This window comes from Harmonia axyridis, chromosome X (assembly GCF_914767665.1).
Source record: "Harmonia axyridis chromosome X, icHarAxyr1.1, whole genome shotgun sequence".
In the NCBI taxonomy this organism is placed as follows: domain Eukaryota; kingdom Metazoa; phylum Arthropoda; class Insecta; order Coleoptera; family Coccinellidae; genus Harmonia; species Harmonia axyridis.
In genome coordinates, this window is record NC_059508.1 from 27,531,469 (window position 1) to 27,552,976 (window position 21,508).

At 28.6% G+C, this 21,508-nt stretch overlaps 1 pseudogene; it reads right to left on the reverse strand.

Moving 5' to 3' along the window:
- Positions 1 to 17,200: 17,200 nt before the first annotated feature.
- Positions 17,201 to 21,213, reverse strand: LOC123685714 (annotated as a pseudogene).
- Between the last annotated feature and the right edge of the window lie 295 nt (positions 21,214 to 21,508).

Below are 21,508 nucleotides of genomic sequence, written 5' to 3' on the forward strand. Positions count from 1 at the left end.
TCCAAGAAAATCAACAATGTGGAATGGCTTACTTGGATAATTGTTCATTAAAAAGCAAAAAGGGAATAAGAACAGTCCCTTATACCAATGTGGTTTCCTTGGACACGTGTGTCAAGCTTTCGTCCCTGTGCAATACGATGAGAAGTGTTAGAATGAGAAACATTGAAGGAGATAACAAACAAATGAAATCAACAACAGATGTCAGCCGTCCAATTGTGGTTACAGCAGCAATTGACCTTACCACGTGGGAGATTATAACTACCCGCGTGTCATCCGAGTCCAAGAAAATCAACAATGTGGAATGGCTCACTTGGATAATTGTTAATTAAACAAAAAGAAGGAAATAAGAACAGGCCCTTTTACCAATGTGATTTCCTTAGACACGTGTGTCAAGCTTTCGTCCCTGTGCAATACGATGAGAAGTGTTAGAATGAGAAACATTGAAGGAAATAACAAACAAATGAAATCAACAACAGAAGTCAGTCGTGCATTTGTGGGTACAGCAGCAATTGACCTTACCACGTGGGAGATTATAGCTACCTGCGTGACATCCGAGTCCAAGAAAATCAACAATGTGGAATGGCTTACTTGGATAATTGTTCATTAAAAAGCAAAAAGGGAATAAGAACAGTCCCTTATACCAATGTGGTTTCCTTAGACACGTGTGTCAAGCTTTCGTCCCTGTGCAATACGATGAAGAGTGTTAGAATGAGAAACATTGAAGGAAATAACAAACAAATGAAATCAACAACAGAAGTCAGCCGTCCAATTGTGGTTACAGCAGCAATTGACCTTACCACGTGGGAGATTATAGCTACCCGCGTGTCATCCGAGTCCAAGAAAATCAACAATGTGGAATGGCCTACTTGGATAATTGTTGATTAAAAAAAAAAGGGAATAAGAACAGTCCCTTATACCAAAGTGGTTTCTTTAGACACGTGTGTCAAGCTTTCGTCCCTGTGCAATACGATGAGAAGTGTTAGAATGAGAAACATTGAAGGAAATAACAAACAAATGAAATCAACAACAGAAGTCAGTCGTGCATTTGTGGTTACAGCAGCAATTGACCTTACCACGTGGGAGATTATAGCTACCTGCGTGACATCCGAGTCCAAGAAAATCAACAATGTGGAATGGCTTACTTGGATAATTGTTCATTAAAAAGCAAAAAGGGAATAAGAACAGTCCCTTATACCAATTTGGTTTCCTTAGACACGTGTGTCAAGCTTTCGTCCCTGTGCAATACGATGAGAAGTGTTAGAATGAGAAACATTGAAGGAGATAACAAACAAATGAAATCAACAACAGATGTCAGCCGTCCAATTGTGGTTACAGCAGCAATTGACCTTACCACGTGGGAGATTATAACTACCCGCGTGTCATCCGAGTCCCAGAAAATCAACAATGTGGAATGGCTCACTTGGATAATTGTTAATTAAACAAAAAGAAGGAAATAAGAACAGGCCCTTTTACCAATGTGATTTCCTTAGACACGTGTGTCAAGCTTTCGTCCCTGTGCAATACGATGAGAAGTGTAAGAATGAGAAACATTGAAGGAAATAACAAACAAATGAAATCAACAACAGAAGTCAGTCGTGCATTTGTGGTTACAGCAGCAATTGACCTTACCACGTTGGAGATTATAGCTACCTGCTTGACATCCGAGTCCAAGAAAATCAACAATGTGGAATGGCCTACTTAGATAATTGTTGATTTAACAAAAAAAAAAGAATAAGAACAGTCCCTTATACCGAAGTGGTTTCCTTAGACACGTGTGTCAAGCTTTCGTCCCTGTGCAATACGATGAAAAGTGTTAGAATGAGAAACATAGAAGGAAATAACAAACAAATGAAATCAACAACAGAAGTCAGTCGTGCATTTGTGGTTACAGCAGCAATTGACCTTACCACGTGGGAGATTATAGCTACCTGCGTGACATCCGAGTCCAAGAAAATCAACAATGTGGAATGGCCTACTTGGATAATTGTTGATTAAACAAAAAAAAGGGAATAAGAACAGTCCCTTATAACAAAGTGGTTTCTTTAGACACGTGTGTCAAGCTTTCGTCCCTGTGCAATACGATGAAAAGTGTTAGAATGAGAAACATAGAAGGAAATCACAAACGAATGAAATCAACAACAGAAGTCAGTCGTGCATTTGTCGTTACAGCAGCAATCCACTTTACCACGTGGGAGATTATAGCTACCTGCGTGACATCCGAGTCCAAGAAAATCAACAATGTGGAATGGCCTACTTAGATAATTGTTTATTAAACAAAAAAAAGGGAATAAGAACAGTCCCTTATACCAAAGTGGTTTCCTTAGACACGTGTGTCGAGCTTTCGTCCCTGTGCAATACGATGAAAAGTGTTAGAATGAGAAACATAGAAGGAAATAACAAACAAATGAAATCAACAACAGAAGTCAGGCGTGCATTTGTCGTTACAGCAGCAATCCACTTTACCACGTGGGAGATTATAGCTACCTGCGTGACATCCGAGTCCAAGAAAATCAACAATGTGGAATGGCCTACTTGGATAATTGTTCATTAAACAAAAAGAAGGGAATAAGAACAGTTCCTCATACCAAAGAGGTTTCCTTAGACACGTGTGTCAAGCTTTCGTCCCTGTGCAATACGATGAAAAGTGTTAGAATGAGAAACATAGAAGGAAATAACAAACAAATGAAATCAACAACAGAAGTCAGTCGTGTATTTGTGGTTACAGCAGCAATTGACCTTACCTGCGTGACATCCGAGTCCAAGAAAATCAACAATGTGGAATGGCTTACTTGGATAATTGTTCATTAAACAAAAAAAAAAGAATAAGAACAGTCCCTTATACCAAAGTGGTTTCTTTAGACACGTGTGTCAAGCTTTCGTCCCTGTGCAATACGATGAAAAGTGTTAGAATGAGAAACATAGAAGGAAATAACAAACAAATGAAATCAACAACAGAAGTCAGCCGTCCAATTGTGGTTACAGCAGCAATTGACCTTACCACGTGGGAGATTATAGCTACCCGCGTGTCATCCGAGTCCAAGAAAATCAACAATGTGGAATGGCCTACTTGGATAATTGTTGATTAAAAAAAAAAGGGAATAAGAACAGTCCCTTATACCAAAGTGGTTTCCTTAGACACGTGTGTCAAGCTTTCGTCCCTGTGCAATACGATGAAAAGTGTTAGAATGAGAAACATAGAAGGAAATAACAAACAAATGAAATCAACAACAGAAGTCAGTCGTGCATTTGTGGTTACAGCAGCAATTGACCTTACCACGTGGGAGATTATAGCTACCTGCGTGACATCCGAGTCCAAGAAAATCAACAATGTGGAATGGCCTTCTTGGATAATTGTTGATTAAACAAAAGAAAAAGAATAAGAACAGTCCCTTATACCAAAGTGGTTTCCTTAGACACGTGTGTCAAGCTTTCGTCCCTGTGCAATACGATGAGAAGTGTTAGAATGAGAAACATTGAAGGAGATAACAAACAAATGAAATCAACAACAGATGTCAGCCGTCCAATTGTGGTTACAGCAGCAATTGACCTTACCACGTGGGAGATAATAACTACCCGCGTGTCATCCGAGTCCAAGAAAATCAACAATGTGGAATGGCTTACTTGGATAATTGTTCATTAAAAAGCAAAAAGGGAATAAGAACAGTCCCTTATACCAATGTGGTTTCCTTAGACACGTGTGTCAAGCTTTCGTCCCTGTGCAATACGATGAGAAGTGTTAGAATGAGAAACATTGAAGGAAATAACAAACAAATGAAATCAACAACAGAAGTCAGTCGTGCATTTGTGGTTACAGCAGCAATTGACCTTACCACGTTGGAGATTATAGCTACCTGCGTGACATCCGAGTCCAAGAAAATCAACAATGTGGAATGGCCTACTTGGATAATTGTTGATTAAACAAAAAAAAAAGAATAAGAACAGTCCCTTATACCAAAGTGGTTTCTTTAGACACGTGTGTCAAGCTTTCGTCCCTGTGGAATACGATGAAAAGTGTTAGAATGGGAAACATAGAAGGAAATTACAAACGAATGAAATCAACAACAGAAGTCAGTCGTGCATTTGTGGTTACAGCAGCAATTGACCTTACCACGTGGGAGATTATAGCTACCTGCGTGACATCCGAGTCCAAGAGAATCAACAATGTGGAATGGCCTACTTGGATAATTGTTGATTTAACAGAAAAAAAAGAATAAGAACAGTCCCTTATACCGAAGTGGTTTCTTTAGACACGTGTGTCAAGCTTTCGTCCCTGTGGAATACGATGAAAAGTGTTAGAATGGGAAACATAGAAGGAAATTACAAACGAATGAAATCAACAACAGAAGTCAGTCGTGCATTTGTGGTTACAGCAGCAATTGACCTTACCACGTGGGAGATTATAGCTACCTGCGTGACATCCGAGTCCAAGAGAATCAACAATGTGGAATGGCCTACTTGGATAATTGTTGATTTAACAGAAAAAAAAGAATAAGAACAGTCCCTTATACCAAAGTGGTTTCTTTAGACACGTGTGTCAAGCTTTCGTCCCTGTGGAATACGATGAAAAGTGTTAGAATGGGAAACATAGAAGGAAATTACAAACGAATGAAATCAACAACAGAAGTCAGTCGTGCATTTGTGGTTACAGCAGCAATTGACCTTACCACGTGGGAGATTATAACTACCCGCGTGTCATCCGAGTCCAAGAAAATAAACAATGTGGAATGGCTCACTTGGATAATTGTTAATTAAACAAAAAGAAGGAAATAAGAACAGGCCCTTTTACCAATGTGATTTCCTTAGACACGTGTGTCAAGCTTTCGTCCCTGTGCAATACGATGAGAAGTGTTAGAATGAGAAACATTGAAGGAAATAACAAACAAATGAAATCAACAACAGAAGTCAGTCGTGCATTTGTGGTTACAGCAGCAATTGACCTTACCACGTTGGAGATTATAGCTACCTGCGTGACATCCGAGTCCAAGAAAATCAACAATGTGGAATGGCCTACTTGGATAATTGTTGATTAAACAAAAAAAAAAGAATAAGAACAGTCCCTTATACCAAAGTGGTTTCTTTAGACACGTGTGTCAAGCTTTCGTCCCTGTGGAATACGATGAAAAGTGTTAGAATGGGAAACATAGAAGGAAATTACAAACGAATGAAATCAACAACAGAAGTCAGTCGTGCATTTGTGGTTACAGCAGCAATTGACCTTACCACGTGGGAGATTATAGCTACCTGCGTGACATCCGAGTCCAAGAGAATCAACAATGTGGAATGGCCTACTTGGATAATTGTTGATTTAACAGAAAAAAAAGAATAAGAACAGTCCCTTATACCGAAGTGGTTTCCTTAGACACGTGTGTCAAGCTTTCGTCCCTGTGCAATACGATGAAAAGTGTTAGAATGAGAAACATAGAAGGAAATAACAAACAAATGAAATCAACAACAGAAGTCAGTCGTGCATTTGTGGTTACAGCAGCAATTGACCTTACCACGTGGGAGATTATAGCTACCTGCGTGACATCCGAGTCCAAGAAAATCAACAATGTGGAATGGCCTACTTGGATAATTGTTGATTAAACAAAAAAAAGGGAATAAGAACAGTCCCTTATAACAAAGTGGTTTCTTTAGACACGTGTGTCAAGCTTTCGTCCCTGTGCAATACGATGAAAAGTGTTAGAATGAGAAACATAGAAGGAAATTACAAACGAATGAAATCAACAACAGAAGTCAGTCGTGCATTTGTCGTTACAGCAGCAATCCACTTTACCACGTGGGAGATTATAGCTACCTGCGTGACATCCGAGTCCAAGAAAGTCAACAATGTGAAATGGCCTACTTGGATAATTGTTGATTAAACAAAAAAAAGGGAATAAGAACAGTCCCTTATACCAAAGTGGTTTCCTTAGACACGTGTGTCGAGCTTTCGTCCCTGTGCAATACGATGAAAAGTGTTAGAATGAGAAACATAGAAGGAAATAACAAACAAATGAAATCAACAACAGAAGTCAGGCGTGCATTTGTGGTTACAGCAGCAATTGACCTTACCACGTGGGAGATTATAGCTACCTGCGTGACTTCCGAGTCTAAGAAAATCAACAATGTGGAATGGCTTACTTGGATAATTGTTCATTAAACAAAAAAAAAAGAATAAGAACAGTCCCTTATACCAAAGTGGTTTCTTTAGACACGTGTGTCAAGCTTTCGTCAATGTGGAATACGATGAAAAGTGTTAGAATGAGAAACATAGAAGGAAATTACAAACGAATGAAATCAACAACAGAAGTCAGTCGTGCATTTGTGGTTACAGCAGCAATTGACCTTACCACGTGGGAGATTATAGCTACCTGCGTGACATCCGAGTCCAAGAAAATCAACAATGTGGAATGGCCTACTTGGATAATTGTTGATTAAACAAAAAAAAGGGAATAAGAACAGTCCCTTATACCAAAGTGGTTTCCTTAGACACGTGTGTCGAGCTTTCATCCCTGTGCAATACGATGAAAAGTGTAAGGATGAGAAACATAGAAGGAAATAACAAACAAATGAAATCAACAACAGAAGTCAGGCGTGCATTTGTGGTTACAGCAGCAATTGACCTTACCACGTGGGAGATTATAGCTACCTGCGTGACTTCCGAGTCTAAGAAAATCAACAATGTGGAATGGCTTACTTGGATAATTGTTCATTAAACAAAAAAAAAAGAATAAGAACAGTCCCTTATATCAAAGTGGTTTCTATAGACACGTGTGTCAAGATTTCGTCAATGTGGAATACGATGAAAAGTGTTAGAATGAGAAACATAGAAGGAAATTACAAACGAATGAAATCAACAACAGAAGTCAGTCGTGCATTTGTCGTTACAGCAGCAATCAACTTTACCACGTGGGAGATTATAGCTACCTGCGTGACATCCGAGTCCAAGAAAATCAACAATGTGGAAAGGCCTACTTGGATAATTGTTGATTAAACAAAAAAAAGGGAATAAGAACAGTCCCTTATACCAAAGTGGTTTCCTTAGACACGTGTGTCCAGCTTTCGTCCCTGTGCTATATGATGAAAAGTGTTAGAATGAGAAACATTGAAGGAAATAACAAACAAATGAAATCAACAACAGAAGTCAGCCGTCCAATTGTGGTTACAGCAGCAATTGACCTTACCACGTGGGAGATTATAGCTACCTGCGTGAATTCCGAGTCCAAGAAAATCAACAATGTGGAATGGCCTACTTGGATAATTGTTGATTAAACAAAAAAAAGGGAATAAGAACAGTCCCTTATACCAAAGTGGTTTCCTTAGACACGTGTGTCGAGCTTTCGTCCCTGTGCAATACGATGAAAAGTGTTAGAATGAGAAACATAGAAGGAAATAACAAATAAATGAAATCAACAACAGAAGTCAGGCGTGCATTTGTGGTTACAGCAGCAATTGACCTTACCACGTGGGAGATTATAGCTACCTGCGTGACTTCCGAGTCTAAGAAAATCAACAATGTGGAATGGCTTACTTGGATAATTGTTCATTAAACAAAAAAAAAAGAATAAGAACAGTCCCTTATATCAAAGTGGTTTATATAGACATGTGTGTCAAGCTTTCGTCAATGTGGAATACGATGAAAAGTGTTAGAATGAGAAACATAGAAGGAAATTACAAACGAATGAAATCAACAACAGGAGTCAGTCGTGCATTTGTCGTTACAGCAGCAATCAACTTTACCACGTGGGAGATTATAGCTACCTGCGTGACATCTGAGTCCAAGAAAATCAACAATGTGGAATGGCCTACTTGGATAATTGTGGATTAAACAAAAAAAAGGGAATAAGAACAGTCCCTTATACCAAAGTGGTTTCCTTAGACACGTGTGTCCAGCTTTCGTCCCTGTGCTATATGATGAAAAGTGTTAGAATGAGAAACATTGAAGGAAATAACAAACAAATGAAATCAACAACAGAAGTCAGCCGTCCAATTGTGGTTACAGCAGCAATTGACCTTACCACGTGGGAGATTATAGCTACCTGCGTGACATCCAAGTCCAAGAAAATCAACAATGTGGAATGGCTTACTTGGATAATTGTTCATTAAACAAAAAAAAAAGAATGAGAACAGTCCCTTATACCAAAGTGGTTTCTTTAGACACGTGTGTCAAGCTTTCGTCCCTGTGGAATACGATGAAAAGTGTTAGAATGAGAAACATTGAAGGAAATAACAAACAAATGAAATCAACAACAGAAGTCAGCCGTCCAATTGTGGTTACAGCAGCAATTGACCTTACCACGTGGGAGATTATAGCTACCCACGTGTCATCCGAGTCGAAGAAAATCAACAATGTGGAATGGCCTACTTGGATAATTGTTGATTAAAAAAAAAAAGGGAATAAGAACAGTCCCTTATACCAAAGTGGTTTCCTTAGACACGTGTGTCAAGCTCTCGTCCCTAGTTCTTTAAAGCTAAATGATTTGGCGGTATTTTTACTTTTCAGAGGAACCTGTTCTATAAACGATAATCCACGATTAAAATTACTTTAGTTAGAAACTTTTATATCGTCGTTGTTAAATATTTTTTTAGAAATTAATATTTAGATATTTTTTAAAAATTTAAATCAGATCAAGGTGAAGTTTATATTAAAGTAGAAATGGGTTACATTAAATTATATTTATGGATTTATATATTTTAAAAGTTTTATGAAATTGGATTTGATTGTAATTAAATATTTTTATTTTTAATGATTTAGTACTAAAATATGCACATATTGCCCGTCGCTTTCATCTAATATGGAATAAGTCGTAACATAGTAGATTTACTGGAAAGTGATTCTAGAATGTCAGTTTAGAGCTTGAATAAGCATCTTATTTACATTAAGAAGATAATTAATAATTTAAATTGAATTTTAAAATTTATTTAATTAATATATATATATATATATATATATATATATATATATATATATAATTTTATTAAATAATTAGTATTTTTATTAGATTAAGAAAAATTTTATTTTATGATAGATTAATAGTACTGAAAAGGAAAATTATATAAATTTATAAAAGAAACAATATTGTGTACCTTGTGTATCAGGGTTTATTAAAAATTTAATATTTATATATTTATCTCGAATTTAAAAGAGCTATATAGTTATAAATATTATTGTTTAATAAATATTTATAATAATTATATAGTAATGAAACGTTATTCGTTTTTAAATATATCTAGTTTTTTAAGAAAAGAATTTAATTCATTATAAAAATTATAAAAATTTAATTTTTAATTTTTTGAATTTTTATTTTAATAGTTTTAGGGATAAGCTTAAAATTAAATTATTATAATTAAATATTATAAATTAATAATTTATAGAATTAGAAATTTTTACTATTTGAAGTTTGTTAAAATTTGTTATTTAATTAAAAATATTTATATATTAATTTAATTTTTTTATTAAAGTAAATTTAATAATAAAAATTATATTGAAATAATGATAAAATTAGTATTAATTATTTTGTAAAAATATAAGTAATTACGAAAGGTATAATTAAGTAATTAGGCAAAAATATCTTTCACCTGTTTAATAAAAACATCTCTTTTTGATTATAATTTAAAGTAGGACCTGCCCACTGAATAAAATTTGAAGGGCCGCAGTATTTTGACTGTGCAAAGGTAGCATAATCATTAGTTTTTTAATTGAAAGCTTGTATGAATGGTTTGATGAGAAGATAACTTTCTAAATTTTATTATTTAAAAATTTTATTTTTAAGTTAAAAAGCTTAAATTTTTTTAAAAGACGAGAAGACCCTATAGAGTTTAATTTATAAAAGATTTTTAATTTAAAGAATTATAAAATTTAAAATTTTTGTTAAATTTGATTGGGGTGATAAAAAAATTAGATTAACTTTTTTAATTTTAACCATTAATTTATGAAAAATTGATCCATTTTTATGATTAAAAGAATAAATTACCTTAGGGATAACAGCGTTATTTTTTTTTAGAGTTCAAATCGAAAGAAAAGATTGCGACCTCGATGTTGGATTAAAGTTAAATTTAGGTGTAGAAGCTTAAATATTTGGTCTGTTCGACCATTAAAACTTTACATGATCTGAGTTTAAACCGGTGTAAGCCAGGTTGGTTTCTATCTTTAATAATTTAATAAATTTTAGTACGAAAGGACCAAGTTTATGATTTAAAATTTTATAAATGAATAAAATTATTATTTTGGCAGATTAGTGCGTTAGATTTAGAATCTTTATAAGTATTTTATACAAATAATAATTGATATAATTTTAATTTTGATAATTTTTATTTTAATAATTATTTGTATTTTAGTTAGAGTAGCTTTTTTAACTTTATTAGAACGTAAGTTATTAGGGTATATTCAAATTCGAAAAGGCCCTAATAAAGTAGGTTTTTTAGGAATTTTACAGCCTTTTAGTGATGCAATTAAATTATTTAGAAAAGAAATAATTTTTCCTTATATGGCTAATATTTTAATTTATATTATATCACCAGTTTTTAATTTAATTTTAGCATTAATATTATGAATTAGAATACCTTTTTATTGTTATTTATTTAAGTTTAATTTTTCTGTATTGTTTTTTTTTTGTAATTTCTAGTTTTAGTGTGTATACAATTATATTATCGGGTTGATCTTCAAATTCGATTTATTCTTTATTAGGAAGGCTTCGTTCTGTTGCTCAAGTAATTTCTTATGAAGTAAGAATATTTTTAATTTTATTATCATTTTTAGTGTTAATTATATCTTTAAATTTAATAGATTTTATTTTTTATCAAAAATATGTTTGATTTGTTATATTTAATTTTCCTCTAAGAATAATATGATTTATTTCAAGATTAGCTGAAACTAATCGAACTCCTTTTGATTTTTCTGAGGGTGAATCAGAGTTAGTTTCAGGATTTAACGTTGAATATAGAAGTTTTGGATTTGCTTTTATTTTTATGGCTGAATATTCTAATATTATTTCTATAAGAATAATAAGAAGGTTAATTTTTATAGGAGGAGATTTTTATTCTATTATATTTTTTTTAAAATTATTATTTTTTTCTTTTATATGAATTTGGGTTCGAGGGACTTTACCTCGTTATCGATATGATAAATTAATATATTTATCTTGAAAGGTTTTTTTGCCTGTTTCTTTGAATATACTTATATTAAATTTTAGATTAAGATTATTATTTATAGTATTAATTATATAGTTAATTAAATTTTGTATAAATCAATAGAAATTTAAATTCTTTCTTATATTTTCAAAATATATGCTTTTCAAGCTCATTGATTAATTAAATATTCATCAGTCTCAAATTTTATAAATAATTGAGTTTAATATAAAGTATATGAAATAGATTAAGGTAAAAATTTGTCCTATGAAAATAAAAGGATTTTCAACTGGTTTAGCTCCGATTCATGTTAAAATTATAACTGTAACGATAAAATTTCAAAATATAATTTTATTAATATAATAAAAGCTGTTTCTTTTCATTATTTTGAAATTAATAAAAGGTATAAAATAAAGAATAGCAATTGATATTACTAAAGCAATTACACCTCCAAGTTTATTGGGAATAGAGCGAAGAATTGCATAAGCAAATAAAAAATATCATTCTGGTTGAATATGAGGAGGGGTGGAAAGAGGATTAGCTGGGATAAAATTATCAGGATCTCTTAATATATAAGGATATAGAATAATAATATTTAAAATAAAAAATATTATAATGAGAAAACCTAAAATATCTTTAAAGGAGAAATATGGATGAAAACTAATTTTATCTAGATTAGAATTAGATCCTAAAGGATTACTAGAGCCAGAGTTATGTAAAAATAGTAAATGAATTATAATTAAAGCTGAAATAATGAAAGGTAAAATAAAATGAAATGAATAAAATCGGTTTAATGTAGCATTGTCAACAGCAAAACCTCCTCATAGTCAAATAACGATAGAATTTCCTAGGTAAGGGATTGCAGAAACTAAATTTGTAATTACAGTTGCTCCTCAAAAAGATATTTGCCCTCAGGGAAGAACATAACCTAAAAAGGCTGTAGCTATAGATATAAATAAAATAGTAGTTCCTGTCATTCAAGTTTCTGTAAGTTTGTAAGAACCAAAATATAAGCCTCGCCTAATATGTAAATATAAACATATAAAAAATAAAGAGGCTCCATTTGCATGAATAGTTCGTATTAACCATCCTATATTTACGTCTCGACAAATATGAGTCACTCTATTAAAAGCTAAATCTACGTTTGCACAATAATGTATAGATAAAAATAATCCTGTAATAATTTGTATTATTAAACACAAGCCTAATAAAGATCCAAAATTTCATAAATATGAAATATTTCTTGGTGTAGGTAGATCGATTAAAGAGTTGTTAATAATTTTCGTTAAAGAATTAATTTTTCGTATTGGTATTTTCATATTTAAATTGACGTAACGGTCCAAATTTTACTTTAGTAATTTTTACAACTGCAATTATTGAAATTAATAAATAAAAAATCAAAATTAAAAATATGTTAGAATTTGGGTAATTTAAAAATTTATTTAAATTTAAATAAAAATTTCTAATTAAATCTATTTTATGTAAAATTTCATTATTAATATTTTGATTTATTAAATATAGATTTATATTATTTATAAATATAGTAATTATAAATAAACTAATTATAATAAATATAATATATTTATTAAATTTAAATTTTTCATTAGAGGCAGTTCTTGTTATATAAATAAATAAAATTAGTAAACCTCCAATTATAATTAATATTAAAATATATGAAAATCAAAAGTTTGATCTTATTAATCCTATAATGATACAAGTTATAATTGTATAAGTTAAAATAAGTAGTCCTAAGGATAGGGGGTGGGTAAGAAAAATTGCCAAAAAATTTAAAAATGTTAAAATTAAGATTTCAGAGGGTAGTTTAATAAAAAATATTAATTTTGGAGATTAAAGATATATTTGTTTTCCTCTGATATTTTAAAAGATTAAATCTTAAAGCTGGTTTACAAGACCAGTATTTATTTTAAATTATTAAAATATGGAAATAATTTTTTTAAGTATGTTTATTTTTAGAATTTTAAATTTTTTTATTAATCGAAAACATTTATTAATAACATTACTTAGATTAGAATTAGTAATTTTAACTTTATTTATAATAATATATTTTTATTTATCTTATTTTAGTTATGAATTTTATTTTGTAGTAGTTTTTTTAACTATAAGTGTTTGTGAAAGAGTTTTGGGATTATCTTTATTAGTGTCAATAATTCGTTCTTATGGAAATGATTATTTTAATTCATTAAATATTTTATGATAATATTAATAATATTAGTATTTATGATTCCTTTATGTTTTATAAATAAATTTTGATTAATTAAAAATTATTTAATTTTAATAAGAATTTGATTTTTTTCAAAAATTTCTTTTTTATTTTTTAGTTCATTAAATTTTTTTATAGGTATAGATTTTTTATCATATTTTTTGTTATTATTAAGGTTTTGAATTTCTTTTTTAATATTTATAGCTAGAGAAAAACTTTTTAATTTAAAAGATTTCAGTGAGTTATTTAGTATTTTATTATTATTATTATTGCTTTTTTTATTATTAACTTTTTCTTCTATAAATATATTTTTATTTTATATATTTTTTGAGGCTAGGTTAATTCCAATTTTGATTTTGATTTTAGGTTGAGGATATCAGCCTGAACGTATTCAAGCTGGAATATATATATTTTTTTATACAATTATAGCTTCTTTACCAATAATATTGTTTATTTTTATTTATTATTCAAAGTTTAAAACATTAGATTTGACTTATATTAATGTAAATTTATTTAGTTTTATTTTATATTTTATAATAATAATAGTATTTTTAGTTAAAATGCCGATATTTTTATTTCATTTATGATTGCCTAAAGCACATGTAGAAGCTTCAGTTGCTGGGTCTATGATATTAGCAGGAGTGATATTAAAGTTAGGAAGATATGGACTTATTCGATTTTTAACTATATTTATATATCTAGGAGTTAAGGTTAATTTTTTTTTAATTAATTTATCTTAAATAGGAGGGATTTTAGTTTCTTTAAGTTGTTTACGTCAAAGAGATATAAAATCTTTAATTGCTTATTCTTCAGTTGTTCATATAGGACTTTTATTGTCAGGTTTATTAACATTTAATTCTTGAGGAATTACTGGATCTTTAATAATAATATTAGCTCATGGCTGTTGTTCTTCAGGATTATTTGTTTTAGTAAATATAAATTATGAACGTATTGTTAGTCGAAGTATTTTTATTAATAAAGGTTTAATTAATATTGTACCTTTTTTATCTTTATGGTGATTTTTGTTAGTAATTAGAAATATAGCTGCACCACCTTCTTTAAATTTGTTAAGAGAAATTTTGTTAATTAATAGTTTAATTAATTATTCTCATATTTGTATATTTATATTAATAATTATAACTTTTTTGAGAGCTTCTTATAGTTTGTATTTATATTCTTTTAGTCAACATGGAAAATTTTACAGAAGATTATATTTTTTTGAATTAATTTCTTATCGAGAATTAATTTTATTACTCATACATTGGGTTCCTTTAAATTTAATTTTATTAAAAAGAGATTTATTTTTCTTTTACTTAAATAGTTTATATAAAATATTGATTTGTGGAGTCAATGAAGTTACTTTAACTTTAAGTAATATCTTTTTGTGTAATTTTTTCTAGATTAATACTTAGGTTTTTTTTTTTTTTTTTTTGTTTTAGATTATTTTTACTTAATACAGGAAAGGTTTATTTTATTGAGTGAAGAATTTTTAATTTAAATTCAATAGAAGTAGAAATATTAATTCTTTTAGATTGAATATCTTTATTATTTGTTTCTTTTGTTTTATTTATTTCTACCATAGTAATTTTTTATAGAAAATCTTATATATCTAAGGATTTATCTATTAATCGTTTTATTATACTAGTTTTTATATTTGCTCTATCTATATTATTAATAATTTTAAGTCCAAATTTAATTTCAATTTTATTGGGTTGAGATGGGTTAGGATTAGTTTCTTATTGTTTAGTAATTTATTATCAAAATGTAAAATCTTATTCAGCTGGTATATTAACAGCTTTATCTAATTGAGTAGGAGATGCAATATTAATAATTTCTATTGCTTGGATAATAAATTTTGGAAGATGAAATTTTATATTATATATTGATTATTATTATAGAGATAAAAGAATAATAATTGTAGGTTTGTTAATTATTATTGCTGCTTTAACTAAAAGTGCACAAATTCCTTTTTCAGCTTGATTACCAGCAGCTATAGCTGCTCCTACTCCTGTTTCAGCATTAGTACATTCTTCAACTTTAGTAACAGCAGGGGTTTATTTATTAATTCGATTTCATTTATTATTGGAAAATTATTCTTTTGTGTTAATATTCATTGGATTGATAACAATATTAATCTCAGGTTTAGCGGCTAATTTTGAATATGATTTAAAAAAAATTATTGCTTTATCAACTTTAAGTCAGTTAGGTTTAATAGTTACTATTTTAAGATTAGGTTTATATGAATTAGCTTTTTTTCATTTATTAATTCATGCTTTATTTAAAGCCTTATTATTTATATGTGCAGGTAATTTTATTCATTTAATAGGAGAATGTCAAGATATTCGTTTTATAGGAGGTTTAGTTTATAAAACTCCTATAACTGTAATATATTTTAATGTAAGAAATTTATCATTATGTGGTATTCCCTTTTTTTCTGGATTTTACTCAAAAGATTTAATTATAGAGGTTTATTCTATGACAAGATTAAATATTGTAATTTATTTAATTATATTAATTTCTTTAACATTAACAGTTTCTTATACAGTGCGTTTATTAAATTATTTAATATTTACAGATTATTGTGGGTTTAGAATAAATAGAACTGAAGAATTAAGAGATGAAATAGTTTATAGAATAGGATTTATATTTATTATTGTATTATTTTCAGGAACGGTTCTTATATGATTTATATTTAAGGATATCAATTTAGTTGTATTACCTTTTTTTATGAAAATTTTAATTTTAATTATAGTAATAATTGGGGTAATTATAGGTTTTGAGATTTCTTTATTAAAATTAAATTATAATTTAATTTTTTCTAATTTAATAAAAATTTTAATTTTTTTAGTATTAATATGGAATTTGCCTTATATTTCAACTTTTGGAATAAATTATTTTTTTATTAATTTAGGAATACTAAATTATAAATTTTTAGATCAGGGTTGATCAGAGTTCTTAGGAAGTCAGGGTTTATTTAAATTTTTTAAAAAAATTTCTGTTTTATTTCAGTATATTTTTAAAAATAGTTTAAAGATTTATATAATCATATTTTTAATTTGAATTATTTTGTTATTGATTTATATATTCTACTTAAATAGCTTAATAGAGCGCAATATTGAAGATATTGAGGTAAATTAAAATATTTTTTAAGTATTTATAAGAATTAATCTTTTTTTATAATGAAAATATAATGTTTTAGATAAACTATATAAATAGAAATATTAACAAATTGCTATATATTAAGTTAGAAGCTTAAATTTTTATATTTCTTTAATTGGAGAGTTTCTCATTGGAATCATTAACAGTGACTTACCTCTAGTTTGGTTTCAATTAAATAAGGAATTTAAATTCAAATTTTTAGGTCGAAACTAAAAGCAATATTTTGCTTCTTATTTAAGATAAACTGAAAAACAGTATTTTTTAAATGCAAATTAAATGTTAATTTAACTATTATCCTATAAAGATCAGTTTAAGGCTCCTTGTTTTCATTCATGGTATAAACCTAAAATTAAGATTGCTATGAATATAAAAAATATAATTCTAATAATTATAATATTAGAATATTTTATTCTATAAATAAAAGGGATAATAAGGGTAATTTCTACATCAAAAATTAAAAAAATTAAAGCGATTAAAAAAAAGTGAATTGAGAATGGTAGGCGTGCAGAATTTTTAGGGTCAAATCCGCATTCAAAGGGAGAACTTTTTTCTCGATCTTTAAATGTTTTTATTGAGATATAATTTGCAGTAATTATTAAAATTATTATAATTCTAAGAATTATTAAAATTAAAGATGAAATTAAGAATATTATCTATACTTTTAAAAGATTTTTTGATTGGAAATCAAATGTAATATTTATACTATATAGATATCTACCTCATCAATAAATAGATATATATAGGAATAGTCATACTACGTCTACAAAATGTCAATATCATGCTGCTGCTTCAAATCCAAAATGGTGATTGTTTCTAAAATGATTAAAGTTTAATCGAGTTAAACAAACTAAAAGAAAAATAGAACCAATAATAACATGTAAACCATGGAATCCTGTAGCTATAAAGAATGTTCTTCCATAAACTGAATCGGCTATAGAAAATGGGGCTTCTAAATATTCAATTCCTTGTAGTAAAGAAAAATATATTCCTAGAAAAACAGTAATAATTAATCTTTGAAATGTTTGATTAAAATTATTTTCTATTAATCTATGGTGGGCTCAAGTTACTCTTAGGCCTGATCTTAATAGAATAATAGTGTTTAATAATGGGATTTCATTAGGATTAAAGGTATTAATTCCTTTTGGAGGTCAAGCTATTCCTAGTTCGATAGAAGGAGATAATCTTATATGATAAAATCTTCAAAAAAAACTAACAAAGAAAAAAATCTCTGAGGTAATAAATAAAATTATTCCTCATCGTAAACCAAAAGATACTAAAAGAGTGTGGTTTCCTTGAAAGGTTCTTTCTCGAATTACATCTCGTCATCATTGAAATATAATTAGTAAAAGAATTATATTTCTTAAAATAAATAAATTAGAGTTAAAAAGATGGAATCATTTAATTATTCCTATTATTGCAGTTATAGCTCTAAAAGCTCCTAAAATTGGTCAAGGACTATAATCTACTAAATGAAATGGGTGATTTTTTATCATAATTATTTTCTCTAGAATAAAGAGTTCTAAGGATAGCAAAAACATAAGATTGAATTAAAGCTACTGCTGATTCTAATAAAATTAGTATAAATTGAATTATAATAATTAATAAAATAAGCAAATTTACTATAGGACCAGTGTTTCCTAAAAGAGTTAATAAAAGGTGTCCTGCAATTATATTAGCTGATAAACGAATAGCGAGAGTTCCAGGACGAATAATATTTCTAATTGTTTCAATACATACTATAAAAGGTATTAAAATAGAAGGAGTTCCTTGAGGCATTAGATGGGCAAATGAGTGATAAGTGTGACTAATTCAACTATTTAATATAAATCTTAACCATAAAGGTAAAGCTAGGGATAGAGTAAAAATTATATGACTTGAGGCTGTAAAAATGTAAGGAAATAACCCTATTAAGTTATTAATTATAATGAAGTAAAATAATACAATAAATATTAAAGTATTATTTTTTTTTGTAATGATTTTGAATTCTTTATGTAGAGTAATTAATATATTTTGAATTAAAAAGTTAAATCGATTAGGAATTAGTCAGAATATAGAAGGAATAAATAAAAAACTAATAATTATTCTTAGTCAATTTAAAGGTAATATAAAATAAGATGAAGGATCAAAAGAAGAAAAAAGATTTATTATCATTTTCAAGAAAGTTTTTTATTTAATAATTTAAAATTTTTTAAAGGAGATTTTTTATGAGAATAAAATATTTTAATGTTTAAAATAATAAATAAAAGTGTTATAAAAATATATAAGGAAAACCAATCCATAGGTATAGTTTGAGGAATTAAAAATTATTCTGAGAATGATTTTAGTTTGACAAACTAATGTTATAGGTTAACTAAATTTTTCATTAGAAGTAGTCGTTAATTACTATAAAGTGGTTTAAGAGACCAATACTTATCTTTCAGTCATCTAATGAAAAATTTTCTACCCATTTAATGAAATTTTGGGGAGAAATTCTTTCAATAGAAATAGGTATAAATCTATGGTTTGCTCCACAAATTTCTGAACATTGACCAAAAAAAATTCCAGTTCGATTTAAATTAAATCTAAGTTGATTTAATCGCCCTGGGGAGGCATCGACTTTTACTCCTGTTGAAGGAACTGTTCAAGAATGAATTACGTCAGAAGATGAAGTTAGAATTCGAATATGAGAAAGATATGGTAAAATAGTTCGATTATCAACTTCTAGTAATCGAAAATTAAAAAGTTGATTATTATTAATTAAATATGAATCAAATTCAAGATTTTTAAAATCTGTATATTCATAGGTTCAATATCATTGATGACCAATAGTTTTAATAGTAACTAAAGGGTTACGGATTTCATCAATTAAGTAAATTAATTTTAAAGAAGGAAAAGCAATAAAAATTAAAGTTAATGCTGGTATGATAGTTCAAATTGTTTCAATATTGTGTCCTTCTAATATAAAACGATGGTTATAATTATTTAATGTTAGTCTCATTATGGTATATGTTACAATACAAGTGATTATTATTAAGATCAAAAGGGCGTGATCATGAAAAAATCTTAATTGTTCCAGTAAATATGAAGCTCTGTCTAAAAATATATATGATTTTCAAGTCGCTATTTCTAAAAAAAGGTAAATCTTTATAATTGGGGTTTAAATCCAATGCACTAATCTGCCATATTAGAATTTTTGAGCTAAGATTGGTACTTCTGAATAAGAATGTTCATTAGGGGGAGAAAGTTGGAGTCATTCAATTAAAGAGGGTACATTAGAATTAAACTTTCTTAAACGTATTGAATAAAATCTTTCTCAAATAATTAAGATTATAAAGATTATTCTAAGAGAGGAAATTATAGATCCAATAGAAGAAATTTTATTTCATTTGTAATAAGCATCAGGATAATCAGAGTATCGTCGAGGTATTCCTCTTAGTCCTAAGAAGTGTTGAGGAAAAAATGTTAAGTTTACCCCAATAAATATAATTAAAAATTGGATTTGTAATAATTTATTGTTAAGATTGAATCCTGTAATTAAAGGGAATCAATGGATAAATCCTGCTATAATGGCAAATACAGCTCCTATAGATAAAACGTAATGGAAATGAGCTACAACATAATAGGTATCATGTAAAATAATATCTATGGAAGAGTTAGCTAAAATTACTCCTGTTAATCCACCAATTGTAAATAAAAATAAAAATCCCAGGGTTCATAAAATTGAAGGTGTATAGTAAAATTGTATTCCATGTAAAGTTGCTAATCAAGAAAAAATTTTAATTCCAGTGGGTACTGCAATAATTATAGTAGCTGAAGTAAAATAAGCTCGAGTATCAACATCTATTCCCACTGTAAATATGTGATGAGCTCATACTACAAATCCTAGAAGTCCAATAGCTAATATAGCATAAATTATTCCTAAAGAACCAAAGGCAATTTTTTTCCCTCTTTCTTGTGTAATAATATGGGAAATTATACCAAATCCTGGGAGAATTAAAATATAAACTTCAGGATGGCCAAAAAATCAAAATAAATGTTGATATAAAATTGGGTCTCCCCCACCGGTTGGGTCAAAAAAAGAAGAATTTAAGTTTCGGTCAGTTAATAGTATAGTAATTGCTCCTGCAAGAACTGGTAGTGATAGTAATAAAAGAATTGCTGTAATAAGAACAGATCATACAAATAAAGGAGTTTTATCAAGTATTATACCAAATGGACGTATATTTATAATAGTTGAAATGAAATTTACTGCACCTAAAATTGAGGAAATTCCTGCTAAATGTAAACTAAAAATCACTAAATCTACTGAAGGCCCGTTATGTGTTAAATTAGAAGAAAGAGGAGGATAAACAGTTCATCCTGTTCCTGCCCCTATTTCTACGATTGTTCTTAAAATTAAAAGAGTTAAAGCAGGGGGTAAAAGTCAAAATCTTATGTTATTTAATCGTGGAAATGCTATATCAGGAGCTCCAATTATTAAAGGAACTAATCAATTTCCAAAACCCCCAATTATAATAGGTATTACTATAAAGAAAATTATAATGAAAGCATGAGCTGTAACAATTATATTATAAATTTGGTCGTTTCCAATTAATCTTCCTCTAGTTCCTAATTCTAACCGAATTAAAATACTTAACGATGTTCCTACTATTCCTGCCCATATTCCAAATAAAAAGTATAATGTTCCAATATCTTTATGATTAGTAGAAAATAATCATTTATTCGATAAAGTGGCTGAATTAAAGCGTTAAATTGTAAATTTAATTATGAGTTTTCTCCTTTATTAAGCCTTATATTCAATTATGATTATAAATTGCAAATTTATAGGTGAATATTATTCTAAGGCTTAGAATAATTCTATTTTTAACTTTGAAGGTTACTAGTTTATTTAACTTAAATCCTTAATAAATTCTAAAAATTACAGTAAAAATGATTAATCCGTAAATATTCACTCAATTTAAAAAAATTACATAGTAAGAGTTAATATAATTAAATTTTTTATTTTCATTTAATTTTATTATTAAAGATTGAAGTATTAAG